This window comes from Bos taurus, chromosome 5 (genome assembly GCF_002263795.3).
Source record: "Bos taurus isolate L1 Dominette 01449 registration number 42190680 breed Hereford chromosome 5, ARS-UCD2.0, whole genome shotgun sequence".
Lineage (NCBI taxonomy): Eukaryota > Metazoa > Chordata > Mammalia > Artiodactyla > Bovidae > Bos > Bos taurus.
The window spans coordinates 36,618,999-36,640,763 of record NC_037332.1 but is presented as its reverse complement, the minus strand read 5'-3'; the positions used below and the strand labels follow the sequence as shown (position 1 = coordinate 36,640,763).

The following is a 21,765-nucleotide window of genomic DNA, read 5'->3' as shown; positions in this document are numbered from 1 at the left end:
GTTGGAATTAAGTTCAACACAGTACTATAGTTTTAGAGCATATAGTATGAAACATCAGAGAAGGCAATGGCACCCCACTCCAGTACTCTTGCTTGGAAAATCCCATGGATGGAGGAGCCTGGTAGGCTGCAGTCCATGGGGTCGCTAAGAGTCGGAGACGACTGAGTGGCTTCACTTTCACTTTTCAGTTTCATGCACTGGAGAAGAAAATGGCAACCCACTCCAGTGTTCTTGCCTGGAGAATCCCAGGGACGGGGGAGCCTGGTGGGCTGCCGTCTATGGGGTCACACAGAGTCGGACATGACTGAAGTGACTTAGCATAGTATGAAATATGCAGTATGTTTCAAAATAATGTGATTAAAAACAGGGCAAGTAAAGTTATACTGAATTTTCAAACATCAAAAGTACTGATCCAGTATTGGTTTCTTATGAGTGCTGCTCAGTCACTTCAGTCATGTCTGACTCTTTGTAAGCTTATGGACTGTAGTCTGCCAGGCTTCTCCCATGGCATTCTCCAGGCAAGAATACTGGAGTGGGTTGCCATGCCCTCCTCCTGGGGATCTTCTCAGCACAAGGATTGAACCTGCGTCTCCTGTGTCTCCACATTGCAGGTGGTTTCTTTACCCACTGATCCATCTTGTTTTCTTACATAGGTCCATAAAACCACAGTATCACCAACTGCTTTGTCTTATTTACATTTCCTTAGAGTTATACAGCATCAAATAAGAAAAAGAAAAACTTTGGTCATAAAAAAATAAGGCTTAAGCATTAAACAATTTTTTATGCATGTAATTATAACCCCAAACAATCTGTAATAAACACCTGGCAAGATTGCTAAAACTTTGAACACAATAGAGTATATTACAGAAGGTTCTTCCATTTCAGTGGGGCTCTGTGTTTGAATGAATCACCAAGGAAACAGAATAGTTTGGGTTAAAGATCAGTTCAAGCAAATAATATCTCTTTGTCAGTCTCCCTGAGTGAAATCTAGGCTGAAGTAATCTTAAGCACTTTCTAATGAAAGAAACAGTGAACACTCAGGTTCAAAAGAGCTGTTTATAATGATAAGGATCCATATTGGAATCAAAGTGCAGGGAAGCACAAAGCACCCAGCTTTTTAATGCATTATTTATAGTGGGATTTTCACCCCAGTTTGAAGAAGTGCCTTAGCAACGGGATCTTGAACCTCATTCTCATTATCTCTAATGTCTTCGTGTGGGTAGGATGGTTTAAATGGCTAATGGAAGTATTTGCAGACTCCTTTGAAAATAAAGTGCTCTTTCTTTCCCTGTTTCTCTGTCTTTCCTAGTGATTCTGCTGCTGCTGCTGCTGCTAAGTTGCTTCAGTCGTGTCCAACTCTGTGCGACCCCAGAGACGGCAGCCCACCAGGTTCCCCGGTCTGTGGGATTCTCCAGGCAAGAACACTGGAGTGGGTTGCCATTTCCTTCTCCAATGCATGAAAGTGAAAAGTGAAAGTGAAGTCGTTCAGTCATGTCCGACTCTTAGCAACCCCATGGACTGCAGCCCACCATGCTCCTCCATCCATGGGATTTTCCAGGCAAGAGTGCTGGAGTGGGGTGCCATTGCCTTGTCTGCTGGTGATTCTAATTAACCCCTAAAAGCTCGTCTAACATTTTAATGGCACACATGAGAAAGCCTAATACTAATTCCTAGATGGGGGACAACCATCTATGTCCTTTTAAGTAATTTTGTAGTCACAACAGAGGCAGCTTCAACATTTCCATATTAGAGGAATTTAGGGCTGGAATCTGCAGTCTGGCTGGAAAGCAGTGCAAGGGATTGTGAAGTTGAACTTACTAGCAGTCGGTTTTGTGCTTGTGTGTGTGTTTCTGTGTGTGAAATAAATTTGAGAAAACTGTTCATATCAAATAATTGGGGGACGGGTGGAGCTGGAGCTGAGCAAGATTATGGGAAAATTAAGGCCTCTTCACCCACATTCTTAACTACCCTTTGGAGGTGTGTGAAAACCATAGTTTCCTGGTTGGAATCCAAAATGGATTAACTTTTTACTAAGTACAGTTCCATAACAAAGACTTTATACTAAAGCTTCAGTGCATCTATTCTGTTTTTTAGTGGTAGACTAAGTCCATGTAGTGGCTTTATTTAGGGATGTTAGGGCATCTATGGGGTCGCACAGAGTTGGACAGGACTGAAGTGACTTAGCAGCAGCAGCAGGGCGTTAACTAACATTTTATATGTTAATGATGAGAACAGTCATACAATGAATTCCAGGAAAGGGATTGTTCAAAAGTCATTAAAATAATTATATTGGATCATATGTATTTTTAATGCATTAATAATATATTTTGGTGAGACTGATGGGTATTAGACAATATTCTTCCTTAACAAGAAAGTTCAGATTTTATTGACATGGCTAGGTACCCAGATAAAATTTGCATTTCCATCTCCCTTGCAGCTTGATGTGACTTTGTGATTAAATTCTGGCCAATGAGATAGAAAAGCTATTGGGTGAGTCCTGACAGGCTTCTTAAACCAAAGCCAAATAGCTGGTGAGAACCCTTTTTAATTTCCCACTTCCTCCTGTTTCCTACTAGAATGAGGATATGATAACTGAAGCTTTAGCTGCTGTATTGGACTTGAGGTAACCTTGATGAAAAAAGCCACAGATTTGGAGAGTTGAAAAGAAGGAGAGGAGCCTGGGTTCCTGTTGACTGTGGCTTTCTAGTATCAGACCTAGAATGCCTACCTACAGACTTCCTTTACATATAAGAATAACATCTTCCTTCCTATTTAAGCCACTGTTATTGCCAGTCTTCATTATTAGCAGCCAAATGTATTTCATAAGTGAGACACTTCGTTTCACCAAAACTCTTTCATTTAGTTCACTGAGACCTGGCATAGCAGGTTTGTAAAGTGAGAGGTGGTGTTATCCAAATTCCTTTGGTTCCTGAATTTTGGATAACAATTAGTGAGAATTTGGAAAGCAAGGGATACAGATAATTTTAAGGTGATATTATCGCTAGTTGGTATTCTACATGCTGTGTAACCACAAGATGTGTCTGTGTGTTCATCATTCAGTCTTGTCCAACTCTTTGTGACCCCATGAACTGTAGCTCGCCAGGCTCCTCTGTCCATTGGATTCTGCTGGCAAGAATACTAGAGTGGGTAGCCATTCCCTTCTCCAGCCAGGGGATCTTCCTGACCCAGGGATTGAACCTGAGTCTTCTGCATTGCAGGCAGAATTGAGTGGAATGGGACCAAGGACTCCTCAGAGACGTGAGGATTCATCCTTTTTCTTTCTCTTTACTCACTGCCGTGCAGCACATTTTAATACAAGTCATGTGCACCTTGGATTAAATACAGTAAAAGGAAAGTGAAGGGTAGATTGGTATACCAGAGAAAGAAATGGCAAATTCTTACTTTTGTGCTTACTATTCAGTCATTAGGTTGGCCAAGGTTTCACTGGTTAATAGATCCTTCCATGTACTTCTCATTCCTACCTGCCATTCTGTCACTAGCCCTTTCACTTTTTTTTGCTTTTTTGGCTACACTGTGCAGCTTGTGGGATCTTAGTTCCCTGATCAGGGATTGCACCCTTGGCAGTGAGAGCGGGGAGTACTAAGCTTTGGACCGCCAGGAGATTCCCTGATCAATCTTATTTAAATTGGTTTACTTTGATCCTAGGGCTAGGCTGGTCTGTCATTAAGAAGAAGCTGACTTTGCCACTTGGTTCCCAGGTCCGGCTTCATTCAGCCTCGCTATAGAACTGTTCTACTTGGAGTCACATGAGTCACTGGCTCAGTGTCCATCCCTCTTGCCCTCACAATAATGCTTTTACCAGCCTTCCCGATGATGCTGGCTTTCATTCAGGTTTTCTGAACTGGTTTTCCTTCTCACCTTTCATGGCATGAGCTCTCCTTTTTTTTTGCCCCTGCCTTAGAAATAACATCCCAGCTGATTTCTTTATACTGTAGCCCTTTGCCATGGCAGCTCACATGAGCCCTCATCAGTCCATGTCTCCTGTCAGGGTTCGTTAGGCTCCCTCTCATAGAAGCTCATTTCACAGCCCTTATTCACTAGCTACTGTTTCTTCCTGAACCATTCTTTCACAGGAGGACAGCACAGGTCCAGTTAAGTCACGGTTCACTTTCCCTGGCTCTAGACACAGTAACCTCCAACCCACTTTACCTTTAATCCTGTTCATTTTTAAAAATTGTTTTTCCTCCCTCCTTCTAGCCTTTCATCCCATCTGCCTTCCTTCCCTTACTTCCTCCCACAGCCATTGTCAGTGCCCTGATGTTTTCATGTCACTATCCTAGCTTGTTAACAGTGAAGAGAAATAGAGATTTCCCCAGTGGATCCTCTGGCGCTAGAATAAGCGTTGCACACTGTAAGTCCCATAATTCCTAAGCCTCGAGACTGAAGGGCTAGACTCAGTGAAAGAGCCGAGTTTCATGAGTAGGAGGAGCTTACATGTCAGAGGTGAGGTCTTGGAGTAACATCTACCACAGATAGCAGGCAGGATATGATGGCAGTCTTTGCTACCAGGGAGGGATGAAGTTATGGGGGAACTGATGTCAAGTTGACTCTTCAGTTACCAGGAAAACCAGTAGAGGAGCAGGCCCCTCACCCCTGCCTTTGATAAGCTATCATGGTGGAGACGTTCTGATCTAAAGATTAGAAATATCTCTAGCTGAGGCCAAGAGCAAGTATGTCAGCATGTACTAATTAGGCTTTATGGTTAAAGAGGAAAGGTCATCCCTGTGAGTAGGGTGTAGGTGAGGTAAGGTCTGGTCAAGCAGGAGTGTACAAAGAGCAAGAAAACAGCCACCTTGGGTAACCTGATTATATGGTGTTCAAGAGGATATAGATCTTTCTGTTCTACAATTCAAGTCCAGAAGAGAAATACATTGAGATAATGGTAATGGGCATGAGAAAAATACAGCTCAAAGTGAGGTAAATTGCATTTTAAGAATTTAAAGTCTGAATGCGCATATGGGAGGCTGTATTTCCCAGAGGGGAAAGCTCTGGTTTTAAGCTCACATCCATGACTGCCTCACTGTGTGATGGCAGTGAGACATTGAAGTTGTTCAAGACATTGAGAAAGTGCGACGTTGAAGCAGGTAAGAAAGGGTGATTGCCCTGTAGTAGTCTTTGAGCTACAACAGAGCCCCGAGTTGTTTTGGTACTTTCTTATTTTTGCTGTTTTTTTTTTTTTTTTTTTCTTTCTGTTCTCCTCACTGCCATCCTGTAACATTGCAGTAATTTTGTGATTCTTCCCTGGTTTCTCTGGAGGGTGTCTCATGCGAGCCTACTGGTGCTGGGCCCTCTGCTCTGGGGGGCCATTCCTTCCTCCTACCCAGTGAACTTGTCCAGGCTGTCACTTGTTCACAATACGTGCCAGGTAACCGGAAGCCAGCCCGGTAAACTAATTCACAGCAAGGTGCTCATTCACAGATTCATTAAACATTTACAGAGCAGCCCAGCTCCTGTGCTCAGTGTGAATGACTGACCAGGGCTGTTCAGCTGCATTATCAATGTATCCTGTGGCCGCCTTGGGCTTTGGATCAATCAGTCCTGGGTTTGAATCACATCCTGTCACTTGCTAGATATCATCCTGAAAAAATTTACTTAGCCCTTCTGGAAGTCTCACTTTCCTCATCTGTATAATGAATACAAGACAATGATAACTGCTTGCAGGAGTTTTGGGTTTTAAGGACAACTATGTACAGTGGCTAGCTCAGAGTAGATTTTAAAGGCATAGTGACTTTTATGATATTATTGGTTATCCTTTCCAGATATCATTTATGGGGACCTTTAACACTTTAACTTTGGATGTAAATCACCAGTGCCTTAGCAATAATGAGTCATATGACAGGTTGTGAGATACATTTAGGGAGTCAGAAGTCTTTCCCTGCCTCCCACCCACACCAGTTGTTTGAGTTCTGATGCTAGAATACCCAAGTATCAGCTGTCTGAGGAACTGAAGCAGAGTGGATTGCTGAAGACAGGAGAGGTGTTATAAGGATTCACAGAGGTATGTTTTCTAATGAGGCAGCCTGGCTCTAAAATGTCAGGAAACAACAACAGCAGATCATGAAGTGAAGAAAAATAGGTCACTTGTTTGGAGTCAAGGTGTCAGGTAGCATGCAAGGTGAAGAGCCCAAAGCCATAAACAGTAACAGGCTGTGAAAATTGCTACCACAGCCGTAAACCAAATGGCTGCCTTCCCACATACACCCGATGGATAGAACTGCTGGTCACGCAGTGTCTTTTTGCCACACTTGCACACATGCAAAACAACACCATCAGCCATCCACAGCATCATTTTGAACAGAGGACAATGCTAAATCAAGAGACCAGACAGCTGGTTATGCAAAGGGCAGGAGGGCAGTGGGAGAAAGTGGTAGTAAAGCTCTCCATTTATTCGGTTTGCCACCTTAAAGTGTATTGTACTTTTTAACTGTTTATGGCCTCAAGCTATAGTGTGTCAAATTTCAGAATGCCTAAATGAAACATCTGCTTGTTTGCATATTCTTCATACATTGAGTAAGCCTCCTACTCTTGTAGGATGCTTCTGTGTTATAGAAGAAATTTCTAAATACTTATTCTGTATGCAGGTTGTAAAGGATTTTAAACTCAAAGCCGGGGTCTACCACTTCAGATGGCTTTTGAGCAGTCATCTGGGATTGTCAGCTTTGGGGGAAGGGAGGAGGTAAACAAAATGCTGTTTAGATGGTGAGGGATAACAGTGGGCTGTGCGTTCTGCCCCATTACATGCACTGTCATCCCACAGTTCTCTCTTCTTCTACAGTATTCACCTCCTGCGCATTACCCGTGACAGCCTAGAACTCTGGGGAGATGACTGAGATAAAAGAGTAGCTGAGGGAACAGTGATTTTGGTGAACCCTGGATTTAGAAGCTAGTTGCAAAGAGAGAAAAGACTTAGCTATCAAATGGCCAGTGTCTTACAAATTCTCCAGATTTCTTAAGCTTCTAAAACTAGCTGCATTATGATTATTACTTTTTAAAAGTGACTTACCTATCATGAACTAAAGAGTTAAAGAAACATATTAATATTGTTGAGCTTGTGCCTCAGCCGTGTCCGACTCTTTGAGACCCTTTGGACTGTAGTCCACCAGGCTCCTCTGTCCATGGATTTTTCAGGCAAGAGTATTTGGAATATGTTGCCGTTTCTTCCTCTAGGGTAATGTTGTTGAAATTACCGAAAATAAATTTTCTGAAACCCAAACTGTGATATGGTGTAAGGATTATTTTCTCTGATGTCTGATATATATTAATATTAATTTTATTGCAAAAGGGTATAACTGAACTTTCACAAAACCTAAATTCATGAAGAGTTTAAAATAAATTGAAGTTATCTAGAAGCTAGGAGCTGTGAAATGATACAGAAATAGCCTAGTTTCCCTAACCCTTTCAGTTGTCAAGGAGCACACTGGATTTTGGAGCACTTGAGCAGATAAAGGGCCTTTCAAAATTCAATAAGTAAGTGAATATAAATATTGGTTCAAATATGCTCTTTAAAAATAAGACTAATTGATTCAATTGAATACAAATTTATATAATTTTAAGTTGCTGGAAAAAGCAATTTGTGTAGACAGTGTAACTGTTAACCTACTCTCAGAAAGTAATTTTAATGGATCTCTATCAAAGGCACTGGCTTTACCTGAAAGGATAACAAGCTGATAAGGGAAATATATTCCTGTTAGAGTTATGCTTAAAAAGTAATTATTGAATAAAAAGTCCTCTTGGAAGAAGAATCGAGGTTGTTTTATGATAGAGAAGAATATGTACATTTGTTTATTTCCTTTTGAAGTTCTGACTTGACAAGAGCAAAATTTGAGTTTATGGCCTTAAAGGACTGGAATGGGCTTAGGATTTTCATGAATTTAGACAGCAACTAAGGAAGGCTTCCACTCCTCCTGAAAGCAGTGGAAACTATTTAAATAATTTAGAGTCAATGGACAAGGACTACACCATTCTTTTGAGCTTTTTTTAAAAGTTTTATTTTTCAGACTATAAATTATGTTAGTATATGAACACAATTGTCTTGGGGTATTTTGGATGGAACACTCATTAAATTGTTTGATTCTGCTTAGCACCAATGCAGAATTTATAAAAACACAGTTTTTCCTAAACTCAGGCTGAACACTGAATTATTTCCTTATTTCCCATTAGCATAAAATTTACTTGTATCAGCTATATTAATGCAAACATAAGAGTTTTATTCTTCAGAGAGATTAGTTTTGTGATCTAAATTTAGAGCTGCTTCTCAGTTTATCTCATGAGTGATGATGTTATTTAAAAAAACATATAAGCAAAGAAACTTTATGGCCACTTTGGCTTATCTTCTTAAAGATGTGTACTTAGAGAACAGGTATATGCTTGCATTTAATTAGCAGCTCAAAATACAGGAGAAGAAGGTCTTGCTTTTCAAAGATGCCTCTCTAATGAATTTGTAGACTCTGAAGTCCACCTTAAGAGTGCACTTAGGACTTAGATTTTTTTCCCTACTTGCATTTTAAAACTTGCAGATAAGGTTATACAAATAGATTCTCACTTCTACTCATTTATGCATGCTTAGTTCTAGATATTTGAGTGAATCAAAATTCCTATGGGGAATAGAAAGTACGTAAAAGTATGTGCTGACATTTTTCAACATTACATTTACTTAAAAATAAAATGAACTTTAAACAAATGTTTTCTAATTTATAAGGAGTCTGTGCTCCCTCCTCTCCACCTTAGCCTTCTCTTTTTAATTGTTTATCAATTCTCTTAATCTTAACATTTTAATACCACCTTTGTGGGCTCAGTTCAGATTTTGATTTATTTTTAATGGAGTGAGAAATAGAGATCAGAGGTATGTGTATGTCCATGATATTTTAAAGAACTACATATCTTCATAACATCTCTCCATTCTTGATATTTTTTCATCATTTTCCTTTTCCTGCTTTGTCATTTGTTCTTTCAACTTTAATTACCTCTCAGTATGGGGTTTCCTTAATTCTCCATAATGAACCACATACATTGAGAACACGAGGTTAACATTAAGCCAAAGACTGAATTGTAGAGGGAGAGGCAGCACTAGGTCACGGCTACTGATTAAGTCACTAAACAAGTTGGGGGAGGAGTCTTTGTTGAACTAGTTTGTTGACCTAATCGTTCACTTTCTATGAAGTGGTGTAGACACAGTCTATGCCATGCTTTTACTTGTTTTTTTTTTTCTTAACTTTAGTGAAGGAAAAAAAGAATACGGGCCTCTACCTGTCTCTGAGTGTCTACTGCATGCAGGTTTTTCTGATTTTCAATTCTAAAGCTTGATTGGTGGCAGACTTCACTGTAAGACGAACTTCCCTATCTTGTTTCTTGGAATAGTGTTGCATTTCCCCTAATGATATTTCAGAAGGCATGTTTAATCCAACAGCATTGATTTTCTCTATTATCCTAGTTGTGACTAGGTGGTTAAATTGAAATATGCGTCGTTACAGCACATAACTCTTTAGGCTGATGGGGACTTCTAGAAAGAGTTGTATTGTCATTCTAATCATCTTGTTATCCTTTTCTATATGGAAGCGATCTAAGCTTGTATTTCCTAGATAAAGGCAGTTGCATAAGTATGGTAAGATAAAATTAGAAAAAGAAGAAAAAGCCTATGTTTATCCATTGCATATTTTTCAGATATTCCAGCTCTCTAGTTCTTACGAGCATGTAATTAAAGGAATCCATGTAGAATCAGTGCATTGCTGTGGAAAAATAAGGAACAAGCATTCTTTATTTTGCAGATATGCAATTTCATGCATCTTGCCCATGTTATTGTCCTCATAATAAAAAATCATTGGGAGGAAGAACACTGCTCTCCCATAAATATAAGACAAATTAACCTCAAAAACACAGAGTAACAAATAAATTATTTAAATCTTTACCAAACCTGTCTATCTGTGAGATGTTTTGAAAAACAAAATAAATAAAATTTGCATTTATTACCACTTGGTATAAATTATTTATAACTATAGAATCTTACAGTTATAAATAAGCTCAATTGTCTGTGTGTCCAATACCCCTATTGTTCACATGAAGAAATCTTGTGTATGTATGTTAGTAAAAGTACACGTTAAGTACATGAAATTCCAAACCTGGGTGCCCTGAGGCCCTAAGGCACAGAGATTTATAAATTTATCTATGGTGATACAGATTGGCAGTATCTGCATTGGCAGAGCTGACTAAACCCACCTTTCTTGGCTCCTTTCCTTTTTTTAAAAAAATTTTTTTAAATATAAATTTATTCATTTTGATTGGAGGTTAATTACTTTACAATATTGTATTGGTTTTGCCATACATCAACATGAATCCACCACAGGTATACACGTGTTCCCCATCCCAAACCCTACTCCCTCCTCCCTCCCCATACCATCCCTCTGGGTCGTCCCAGTGCACCAGCCCCAAGCATCCTGTATCATGCATCAAACCTGGAGTGGTGATTCCTTTCATATATGATATTATACATGTTTCAATGCCATTCTCCTAAAGGGATGTATCTTAAAAAAAATTTTTTTTTTTGGTTTATTTTATTTGTTTGGCTGCACTGGGTCTTAGTTGCTACATGTGGGATATTTTATTGTGGTATGTGGGATCTAGTTCTCTGATCCAGGATTGAACCCGGACCCCCTGCATCACCAGGAAAGTCCCCTGACTCCCCTTTTAATTCTCCTTTGTCATACTTCAAATGTGATTATTTGCAAGACTACTGAATTATTAAATCACGGTGTTTCACTAGTGGGGAAGGACAGGAATTTGGACCTCCTCAAGGAAGATAAATTTTTCTAGTAATTTATTTTGTGTATTTCTTAAATGTCAGCCATGAGGGTATAGAAGAAGACCATGGTGGGCGAACTAGCTGTGGGTGCCCCCACGTGGGTGCGGGCTTAGCATGATCCATGGTGGGTGAACTAGCTGTGGGTGCCCCCGTGTGGGTGCGGGCTTAGCATGATTCTGTTTGTCTCTGTCATGGGAACAACTACAAAGAAGTAAAAGATGTTGAGCCTCATAAAGTTCCATAAACTTTAAGAGAGCTGGGCATTTGTGGATATGGAACTGATACTCAAGAATTCAAGACTTCTCTCTGAGCACACAAGATTCAGCCCACGTGCTTATGTGTATCTTGGTTGTTGTTTAGTCACTAAGTTATGTTCAACTCTTTTGAGACCCCATAGACTGTAACCCGCTAGCCTCCTCTATCCATGGGATTTCACAGCCAAGAATACTGGAGTGGGTTGCCATTGCTTCCTCCAGAGGATCTTCTCAAGCCGGGAACTGAACCTGTGTCTCCTGCTTTGGTAGGCGGATTCTTTACCACTGAGTCACCAGGGAAGCCCCATGTGTATCTTTACTAAGGGACAAATGTGAGCTGACTTCTATGAGAGGCCAGCTGTGGAAAGGTAGCCACATAGCTATCTGGGTTGTGTGAACCCAGATAATCACCCACACCCACATTAAAACAAGATTTTTCTTTTCTTGCTATTAAGTCCTACAGAGAAATTCATATGAAGTAACAAAAACTTTGGTTTTGTAGATTCAGGTAAATTCATGATTATTGCTTGTTCATTAGTGATAATATTGTAACATAAGTCAGTTACATGATAAAATGGACTTTAATAATTTTAAAATAGCTATAATTAATATTTATAAAATTCTTAAAGGTTTAAAGAGCACTGTAACATTTTTATTATATTTAACAAATATTTTATGAAAAAGTTATATGGTATGATATTTTGGAAATAGAATCTTTTTTATAAGTTCCCTGGATTTACCTCTCTCAAATGCAGTAAATCTATTTAGGGACAAGGCATTCATACACAAAGCAATCTGTGGGTTCATAGAAAAGAAAACAAATTAATATAAAATAATGTACAAGTAACATATTATTAAAATATTCTCTATTTGTAATGATAAAATTCTTTGCATAATAATCTTGTAATATCACCTGTTACTACTTCTGTGAGTCCTATGTCTCTAGGCAAAGCTAGTGGTTCATAGACTACTTATTCCTCAGGTTCTATGTTGTAATAGAATGATAATAATACTGGTCTTTTTCTTTAAAAGATGAGCTTCTTATATAATACATCTTATGTAAGATAATGCTATCTTAGTTGTTTCTACAGTACACAGTAAATGCTTGCTAGAAGAATGAATTAAAATATTGTTTGAAGTGGTGATCCATTGAAATTTGACAGTCATTTTATGTACAGAGAATTCTATTCAGTAGTGGTAATTATAACAATATTAGGCCTATTATACAATTGAACCCATAAAATGTATTAGAGTGAAAGTCATGGACTCAAAGGCATTGATAAACTTTTCCACTAAAATTTTGGTGAGATATTCATATAGGAATTATATTGTAAACATGTGAGGCTTTTCATGAGACCTGTTATCCCTGGAAATGAAACTTAAAAAGAAGATAATAGATGTACCAGAATATGCCAGATATTTTTCTGTTTTGTTTAATTCACTGTGTTCCATAACTTACATATTATTAGCTAAATATTTTAGACAAGATTATCTGTTTTAGATAAAGTATATAGCAAAAATAAGATTTGAACTCAGGCCTGTATATCTATTAATAACTCCAAAAACTCTACTAATCTTTTCTTCATAATACCTATTTACTCAAACTAGGAGGTGAGATGGTCAAAAACACTGTTTTGAGTAAGGCAGAAAAACCATCTCAAACAAAATTGTATGAATAAGTTTTATTTTTAAAAATAAATATTTAAAACAAAATTTATTTTTTGTGTACTGGCCGAGAGGAGCAACCCAAGTCCGAGGCCAGGGGCGACAGCAGGGAGGACCAACCCCACATCCAAGGAGCCGTGGCTGCGCGGGCGCAGGAGGGCCTAGAGGAGCTATCCCACATTGAAGGTCAGGAAGGGTGGCGGTGAGGAGATACCCCTCGTGCAATGTAAGGAGCAATGGCTGCGCTTTGCTGGAGCAGCCCTGAAGACATACCCAACGCCCAAGGTAAGAGAAACCCAAGTAAGACGCCAAGGTAGGTGTTGCAAGAGGGCATCACAGGGCAAACACACTGAAACCATACTCACAGAAAACTAGTCAACCTAATCACACTAGGACTACAGCCTTGTCTAACTCAATGAAGCTAAGCCATGCCCGTGGGGCAACCCAAGATGGGCAGGTCATGGTGGAGAGGTCTGACAGAAGGTAGTCTACTGGAGAAGGGAATGGCAAATCACTTCAGTATTCTTGCCTTGAGAACCCCATGAACAGTATGAAAAGGCAAAATGATAGGACACTGAAAGAGGAACTCCCCAGGTCAGTACGTGTCCAATATGCTACTGAAGATCAGTGGAGAAATAACTCCAGAAAGAATGAAGGGATGGAGCCAAAGCAAAAGCAATACCCAGCTGTGGATGTGACTGGTGATAAAAGCAAGGTCCGATGCTGTAAAGAGCAACATTGCATAGGAACCTGGAATGTCAGGTCCATGAATCAAGGCAAATTGGAAGTGGTCAAACAAGAGATGGCAAGAGTGAATGTCGACATTCTAGGAATCAGTGAACTGAAATGGACTGGAATGGGTGAACTTAACTCAGAAAACCACTATATCTACTACTGCGGGCAGGAATCCCTCAGAAGAAATGGAGTGGCCATCATGGTCAACAAAAGAGTCTGAAATGCAGTACTTGGATGCAATCTCAAAAATGACAGAATGGTCTCTGTTCGTTTCCAAGGCAAACCATTCCATATCACAGTAATCCAAGTCTATGCCCCAACCAGTAACACTGAAGAAGCTGAAGTTGAACGGTTCTATGAAGACCTACAAGACGTTTTAGAACTAACACCCCAAAAAGATGTCCTTTTCATTATAGGAGACTGGAATGCAAAAGTAGGAAGTCAAGAAACACCTGGAGTTTTTGGCCTTGGAATACGGAATGAAACAGGGCAATGACTAATGGAGTTTTGCCAAGAAAATGCACTGGTCATAACAAACACCCTCTTCCAACAACACAAGAGAAGACTCTATAAATGGACATCACCAGATGGTCAACACCAAAATCAGATTGATTATATTCTTTGCAGCCAAAGATGGAGACGCTCTATACAGTCAACAAAAACAAGACCGGGAGCTGACTGTGGCTCAGACCATGAACTCCTTATTACCAAATTCAGACTTAAATTGAAGGAAGTAGGGAAAACCACTAGACCATTCAGGTATGACCTAAATCAAATCCCTTATGATTATACAGTGGAATTGAGAAATAGATTTAAGGGCCTAGATCTGATAGATAGAGTGCCTGATGAACTATGGAATGAGGTTCGTGACATTGTACAGGAGACAGGAATCAAGACCATTCCCATAGAAAAGAAATGCAAAAAAGCAAAACGGCTGTCTGGGGAGGCCTTACAAATAGCTGTGAAAAGAAGAGAAGTGAAAAGCAAAGGAGAAAAGGAAAGATATAAGCATCTGAATGCAGAGTTCCAAAGAATAGCAAGAAGAGATAAGAAAGCCTTCTTCAGTGATTAATGCAAAGAAATAGAGGAAAACAACAGAATGGGAAAGACTAGAGATCTCTTCAAGAAAATCAGAGATACCAAAGGAACATTTCATGCAAAGATGAGCTCGATAAAGGACAGAAATGGTATGGACCTAACAGAAGCAGAAGATATTAAGAAGAGGTGGCAAGAATACACAGAAGAACTGTACAAAAAAGATCTTCATGACCCAGATAATCAGGATGGTGTGATCACTGACCTAGAGCCAGACATCCTGGAATGTGAAGTCAAGTGGGCCTTAGAAAGCATCACTACGAACAAAGCTAGTGGAGGTGATGGAATTCCAGTTGAGCTATTCCAAATCCTGAAAGATGATGCTGTGAAAGTGCTGCATTCAATATGCCAGCAAATGTGGAAAACTCAGCAGTGGCCACAGGACTGGAAAAGGTCAGTTTTCATTCCAATCCCAAAGAAAGGCAATGCCAAAGAATGCTCAAACTACCGCACGATTGCACTCATCTCACACGCTAGTAAAGTAATGCTCAAAATTCTCCAAGCCAGGCTTCAGCAATATGTGAACCGTGAACTTCCTGATATTCAAGCTGGTTTCAGAAAAGGCAGAGGAACCAGAGATCAAATTGCCAACAGAGAGTTCCAGAAAAACATCTATTTCTGCTTTATTGACTATGCCAAAGCCTTTGACTGTGTGGATCACAATAAATTGTAGAAAATTCTGAAAGAGATGGGAATACCAGACCACCTGATCTGCGTCTTGAGAAATTTGTATGCAGGTCAGGAAGCAATAGTTAGAATTGGACTTGGAACAACAGACTGCTTCCAAATAGGAAAAGGAGTACATCAAGGCTGTATATTGTCACCCTGCTTATTTAACTTCTATGCAGAGTACATCATGAGAAACGCTGGACTGGAAGAAACACAAACTGGAATCAAGATTGCAAGGAGAAATATCAATCACCTCAGATATGCAGATGACACCACCCTTATGGCAGAAAGTGAAGAGGAACTCAAAAGCCTCTTGATGTAAGTGAAAGTGGAGAGTGAAAAAGTTGGCTTAAAACTCAACATTCAGAAAATGAAGATCATGGCATCTGGTCCCACCGCTTCTTGGGAAATAGATGGGGAAACAGTGGAAACAGTGTCAGACTTTATTTTTCTGGGCTCCAAAATCACTACAGATGGTGACTGCAGCCATGAAATTAAAAGACGCTTACTCCTTGGAAGGAAAGTTATGACCAACCTAGATAGCATATTCAAAAGCAGAGACATTACTTTGCCAACAAAGTTTCGTCTAGTCAAGGCTATGGTTTTTCCTGTAGTCATGTATGGATGTGAGAGTTGGACTGTGAAGAAGGCTGAGTGCCGAAGAATTGATGCTTTTGAACTGTGGTGTTGGAGAAGACTCTTGAGAGTCCCTCGGACTGCAAGGAGATCCAACCAGTCCATTCTGAAGGAGATCAGCCCTGGGATTTCTTTGGAAGGAATGATGCTAAAGCTGAAACTCCAGTACTTTGGCCACCTCATGTGAAGTGTTGACTCATTGGAAAAGACTCTGATGCTGGGAGGGATTAGGGGCAGGAGGAGAAGGGGACGACAGAGGATGAGATGGCTGGATGGCATCATTGACTCGATGGACGTGAGTCTCAGTGAACTCTGGGAGTTGGTGATGGACAGGGAGGCCTGGCGTGCTGCGATTCATGTGGTCGCAAAGAGTTGGACACGACTGAGCAACTGATCTGATCTGACAAATTAGTTAAAACACTTTGCACATCAGCTTACATGCTAATTTTCAAGTTTTTCCCTGTTATTGCAGATAGAAAATACTTTGTGCCAGCTTAACAGTTTTAAGTGACAAATTACTTATATTAATATATATATCCTCACAGCACTAAAACACTAAAAATTATATGCTGATGTCCAGTATTGCTACTTTCAAAAGTAATGACTAATCCATTTGCTGGTATTTGTGGATATAAGGGAAATGAGATTTAAGGAAGTTCGTTATCACCGAGCAGGCCACGCTTCTCAAATTTCTCTTACTGAATCTAGGCCTCCAGGGACCTAAGGAAGCTTTCTGGATAAAGAAACCAGCGCTGCTCCATCCCAAAGAAGAGTGATTTCCTGAGGTGAGGGTTCATTCCGGGGAACCCAGGTGTTGCTGATTCGTGGCAGCAAGGGGCCTCGCCTTGCCTGTAGAAAGCAGTGGTATCAGTGTCGGTATCAGACTTCACCTTGGCCTGAGGTGAGTGCTGCTCCCAGAACAGCTGCCCCAGTTCTCTCCATGTGACCTGAGATGTTGGTGACTCCAGCTCCAGGAAGTGGCCTGTGAATCAGAGGGTAAAACCAGAAGGTGAGGTAGGGCCTGTTTTATGTGATTTTCCTATCTCTGTGCCATGCTCAGGGGGACTGGTGTCAGTGACGAGAGGTACTTAGGATTCGAGGGGACTGGTATGCAGAGGGTGGGGAAAACTGAGATGATAAAGCCCCTCGATTGAGTATATTATAGGACTCAAATGCCTTCAGAGGTCAGGGGTCCAGGCAGGTAACTCAAATGACTAGAGAAGGCCATTTTGGAGCAGCTGTTTTGCCATTTAAGAATATAGGCACAGCAAGGCCAGTTCTTTAAGTTTTCTGAGAAGCTAGGCTTTCATTTTTTTAAATGTGAAATCTATTTGTTTTTAAATATTTGCAACTAAGTTAGAATTTTCTGTTTTGTTTTGTTTTGTTTTACCTTGTTATGTGGCATGCAGGACCTTAGTTTCCTAACCAGGGATGCATCTGTGCCCTATGCTGTTGGAAGCACAGGGTCCTAGTTGCTGGACCCCAAGTTAGAATTTTAGAGTATTGTGAGGTCAAAGAAAATAATTTAACAGGCCTAATTGTTCACCAGTTTGCAAGCTTTGATATAGGGCAACTATTTGGGACTTTGGAGGGAAAGGACCTGCCACATTCCCTCTGGTAGATGGATTTCATTGGTCTGGGATGAGTCCCAAGCATCAGATTACCCTAATGTGAAGTTGAGGTTGAGCCCTACTCACTTAATAGGTGGCATGGGGAGGTGGGAGGGGGGTTCGGGATTGGGAGCACGTGTACACCTGTGGCGGATACATGATGTTTGGCAAAACCAATACAATATTGTAAAGTAATTAGCCTCTAATTAAAATAAATAAATTTAAATTAAAAAAAAAATAGGTGGCATGAAGTGATGGAATTCCACGTGCTGCAAGGCTGTATCAACAAGGCTTCCCTGGCTGCCTTTTCTCCTGCATTCTCTTACGCGACTTCACCAACAGAGCCATAACTTCAATAATTCCCTCTACCTATGTTTCTCCAACTTAAATTGTACGTAAGAATCACTCAGGAGCTTATTAAAATTACTAAACACACGGCAGGAGATTCTGATTCAGTTGGTGGGTTCTGGAATTTGCTCTTAACACCCACATTAGTTTACTGTAACACAGATGGTCTGGAGACCACACTTTAGAAACACTGACTCATAATGGATACTGTTGGCTGGCACATCTGTTATTTCAGTCTGGGTTTCTTGCCTAAGTTATAGGTCTGCATACACAACTGCCTGCTGGAAATCTCCATCGTCTTTACCTGGATATCTCAAGCTTATTGTCTGAATCCAAATGTATTATTTTTCTAAAGCTTGCATGCAGATTTATTTTTTTATTTCACTAAAGTGCATCATCATCAACATAGTTGCCCAAGCTAGAAATCTGCATTTGTACCTTTGGTGGGTAGGGACTAGCATTCAGGGTGCAAGGGTTTATATTTGGTGGGCAACAGCATGCCCACCAATCAGCTGCTTTCCTATCCAGCTCTTTGCCATGTCTGCTCAACTATCCTCCTGTGGCTTTCTAAGTGTAACCTAGTTCTTCTGGGATACGCCAATAATAATAACTTTATTTATTGAGGTTTACTCTGTGCCAAGCACTATTCTAAGTGTTTCATATGTATTAACTCAATCTTTTCTTGAAGCCACTGAATTCTCTGTCTAGTTTTTGGCAGCTCCATAACTCCATGAGGCTAAATCTGCTCCCCATCTAACCAGTTGCCAACTGGGACCTCTGCTTCAAAATAGATATTGTCATCTTCTTCCCACAATCATACCACCCACCTGACTACAGATCCCAGGATCTAGGATCCCTGCTAGGGATCCCCCTAGGATCTAGGATTCCAGGGATATTGATGGCTGCCTGAATTGAAATAATTTTTAACTATGGTGTAGTAAATCAGGTTGCCACCTCCTCTAAAACAGTGCAGTGCTAGAGTCGGGAGGGCATTCAGAGATTGTCTAGTGTAATTTCCTTATATTACCGACTTGGAAACTGAGGCTTAGGAGTATATAGTGGCTTTCTAAGGGTAAGAAGGATGTAGGAGAGCTGGAGATCAAACCCCAGGTTTCTGTTTCTGTGTCAAATGCTAGAAGGCAAGTTCCCATCATTCTAGGGGAGTTACATGATACAGAGGAGTTTTGCTGTGTATTTTCTGTTTCTGCCTACATGTAGAAAAGTGCCTGGAACAGTGCAGTGATTGCAAATATGTACACCACAGATGTATCGATCTGTGCTAGGTTGGCCACACAGAAAACACCTTTGACATGAAGAACTGTTGCTATGTTGCAGGAACATTATGTTTAATGTAGTATGTGGATTACTTAGCACCTCTAGCAAAAATGCAATGAAGGAAATAGACAGAAGGTTGTGGCAGCAAGGACCTACCTTAAGTATTCTGCACAAATATCCCTCAAGAGAAATCTGCCCTGGCCACCCTTTCCAAAATTTCCATATCTTTCTCTATGCTCTGATTCTTCCCGTTTTTCTTTTCTTTTTCCATTGAAGTGTAGTGGACTTACAATATTGTATTAGTTTCTGATGTACAGCACTGTGATTCAGTATGTGTACGGATTATACTCCATTAAAAGTTATTACCAAGATAATGGCTATAATTCCCTGTGCTATGCAGTATCTTCTTGTTGCTTATCTATTTTATATATAGTAGTTTGTATCTCTTAATCCCATGCCCCTAATTTGGCCCTCCCACCTCTACCTACTTTTCTTAATCGCATTTCTCACTGCCTGAAGTTTTACCATTATGCCTTTTGTGTTAACCACCTATACACTCGCTGAAACAAGCTATATGAGAGCATAAGCTTTGTTTTTTTTTCACCACCACATCAAGAGAAGTATCTGACACAGTAGAATTTCCTGAAAATGATGGTTTTACATTTTGGAATGGAAACTTAAATAACATTCAGCACTTTGGCATTTAGAGGCATAATATACCTCTCCAAATAGAAGCAAAAAAGACCCAGGGGTGTACAATGCTGGAGTCATAATGTGAGAGATTGGATAACATTATTCAGAGGGATATTTACAAAAAACACTTTATCATTAAGTAAATGACTTCTCCCGTGTATTTTTACCCTATATTGGAGGAATAACCCAGTACTGCAAGTAAAACCATGACATTTGGACAGGGGATACTTGCTTATTTGTGAATATAAATATAATAGGTTGAATTCCTCCAAAATTCAGATTTACTTGGTAACTCAGAAGTGATTATATTTGAAACTAAAGTATTTATAGTTGTAATTAGTTAAGGATCTTGAAATGAAATCATGCTGGATTTGGGGCAGGTCCTAAATCCAATGACTGTATCTGATTTATTTATATTTTAAAAAGCTTTTCGTCTTATATTGGAGTATAGCTGATTAACAATGTTGTAATAGTTTCAGGTGAATAGCAAAGGGTCTTAGGTATTCTAAGACATGTATGCATTCTCCCCCAAACCCTCCTCCCATCCGGGCTGCCACATAACATTGAGTAGAGTTTCATGTGCTATTCAGTAGGACCCCGTTGGTTATCCATTTCATGGAAAACATATATACACATTGATCCCCTATCTCTCCCCCCTGCAACCATAAGTTCATTCTCCAACCCTGTGAGTCTGTATCTGTTTTATAAATAAGTTCATTTTGTATCATTTCTTTTTAGATTTCACTTATACAGATCCAATGACTGTATCTTTATAAGAGAAAAGAGAGGAAGATTTGGACACAAAGACACAGAAGAGAAGATGCCATGAAGATGGAGGCAGAGATCAGAGTAATAGAGCTGACCAGCTGAGGGATACCAGGAACCACTAGAAGTTTCAGGTAAGGAAACATTCTCTCCTGGAGTCTTTGGAGAGAGAAGACCCTGAAGTCAAGATGGCACCTTGACTTCAGAGTTCTGGGCCCTAGAACTATGAGAAAATAAGTATCTGTTGTTTTAAACCACCATTTGTGGTAATTTGTCACAGCAGCCTAAGAAACAAATACAATGAAGACAGGAGATAATTTGCTTACTTGTAGATAAAAGGATGTGGATTGTACCATATAAATTAGTCTACAATATTTTGAAGTTAAGTATCATAATACCTAATTCACTAAGTGAAGATAATGCTTTCTGTGAGACTTATCCTTTTTAAAAAGTTAATTACTTTTATTGAAATATAGTTGATTTACAATATTATATTAGTTTAATGTGCACAGCATAGTGATTCAGTATTTTTGCAGATTATACTCCATTTAGGTTATTACAAGATAATGATTATAATTCCCTGTGCTATAAAATATGTCCTTGTTGCTTATGTTTTATGTGTAGTAGTTTGTATGTTAACCTCATACTCCTAATTTGTCCTTTCTCCTCCCCTCTTCTCTTTGGTAACCACAAGTTTGTCTTCCATGTCTGTGAGTCTGTTTGCATTTTGCATATACATTTATTTGTACTTTTTAATCCACATATATTATATCATACAGTTTTTGTCTTTCCCTGTCCAACCTATTTCCCTGAGTATAGTATTATCTTAAAGTCTAACTTCATAAGGCTTCAGCATTCTCTTCTACAGTGTACAGGCCCATGTAAGGGATGTGCGTGCTCAGTTGCTCAGTGGTGTCCACCTCTTTGCAACCATATGGATATAGCCCACCAGACTCCTCTGTCTGTGGGATTTTTCCAGGCAAGAATATTGGAATGGGTTGCCATTTCCTATGCCAGGGGATCTTCCTGACCCAGTGATGGAACCTACATCTCCATCCACATTGCTGAAAATGGCATAATTTCATTCTTTTTATGGCTAAAATCCCATTGTGTATGCATATCATATATTCTTATCCATGTGAATTTTAGGATTGTTTATTATAGTCTATGAAAGATGTCATGGATATTTTGATAGGGATTACAT

General features: G+C 39.8%; 1 protein-coding gene across 2 annotated transcripts in view; it reads left to right on the top strand.

Moving 5' to 3' along the window:
* The first annotated feature begins 15,781 nt into the window (after window positions 1–15,781).
* TMEM117 (transmembrane protein 117) overlaps window positions 15,782–21,765 on the top strand; it is a 610,272-nt gene continuing 604,288 nt past the window's right edge. The window contains exons 1-2 of one of the 2 annotated variants that reach the window (XM_015471033.3): window positions 15,782–16,655; window positions 20,535–20,695. The gene's annotated coding sequence lies outside the window, so the exon portion shown is untranslated. Of the gene's footprint in view, window positions 16,772–20,534; window positions 20,696–21,765 lie in introns of both variants that reach the window. The other variant, XM_015471034.3, reaches the window with a different exon arrangement.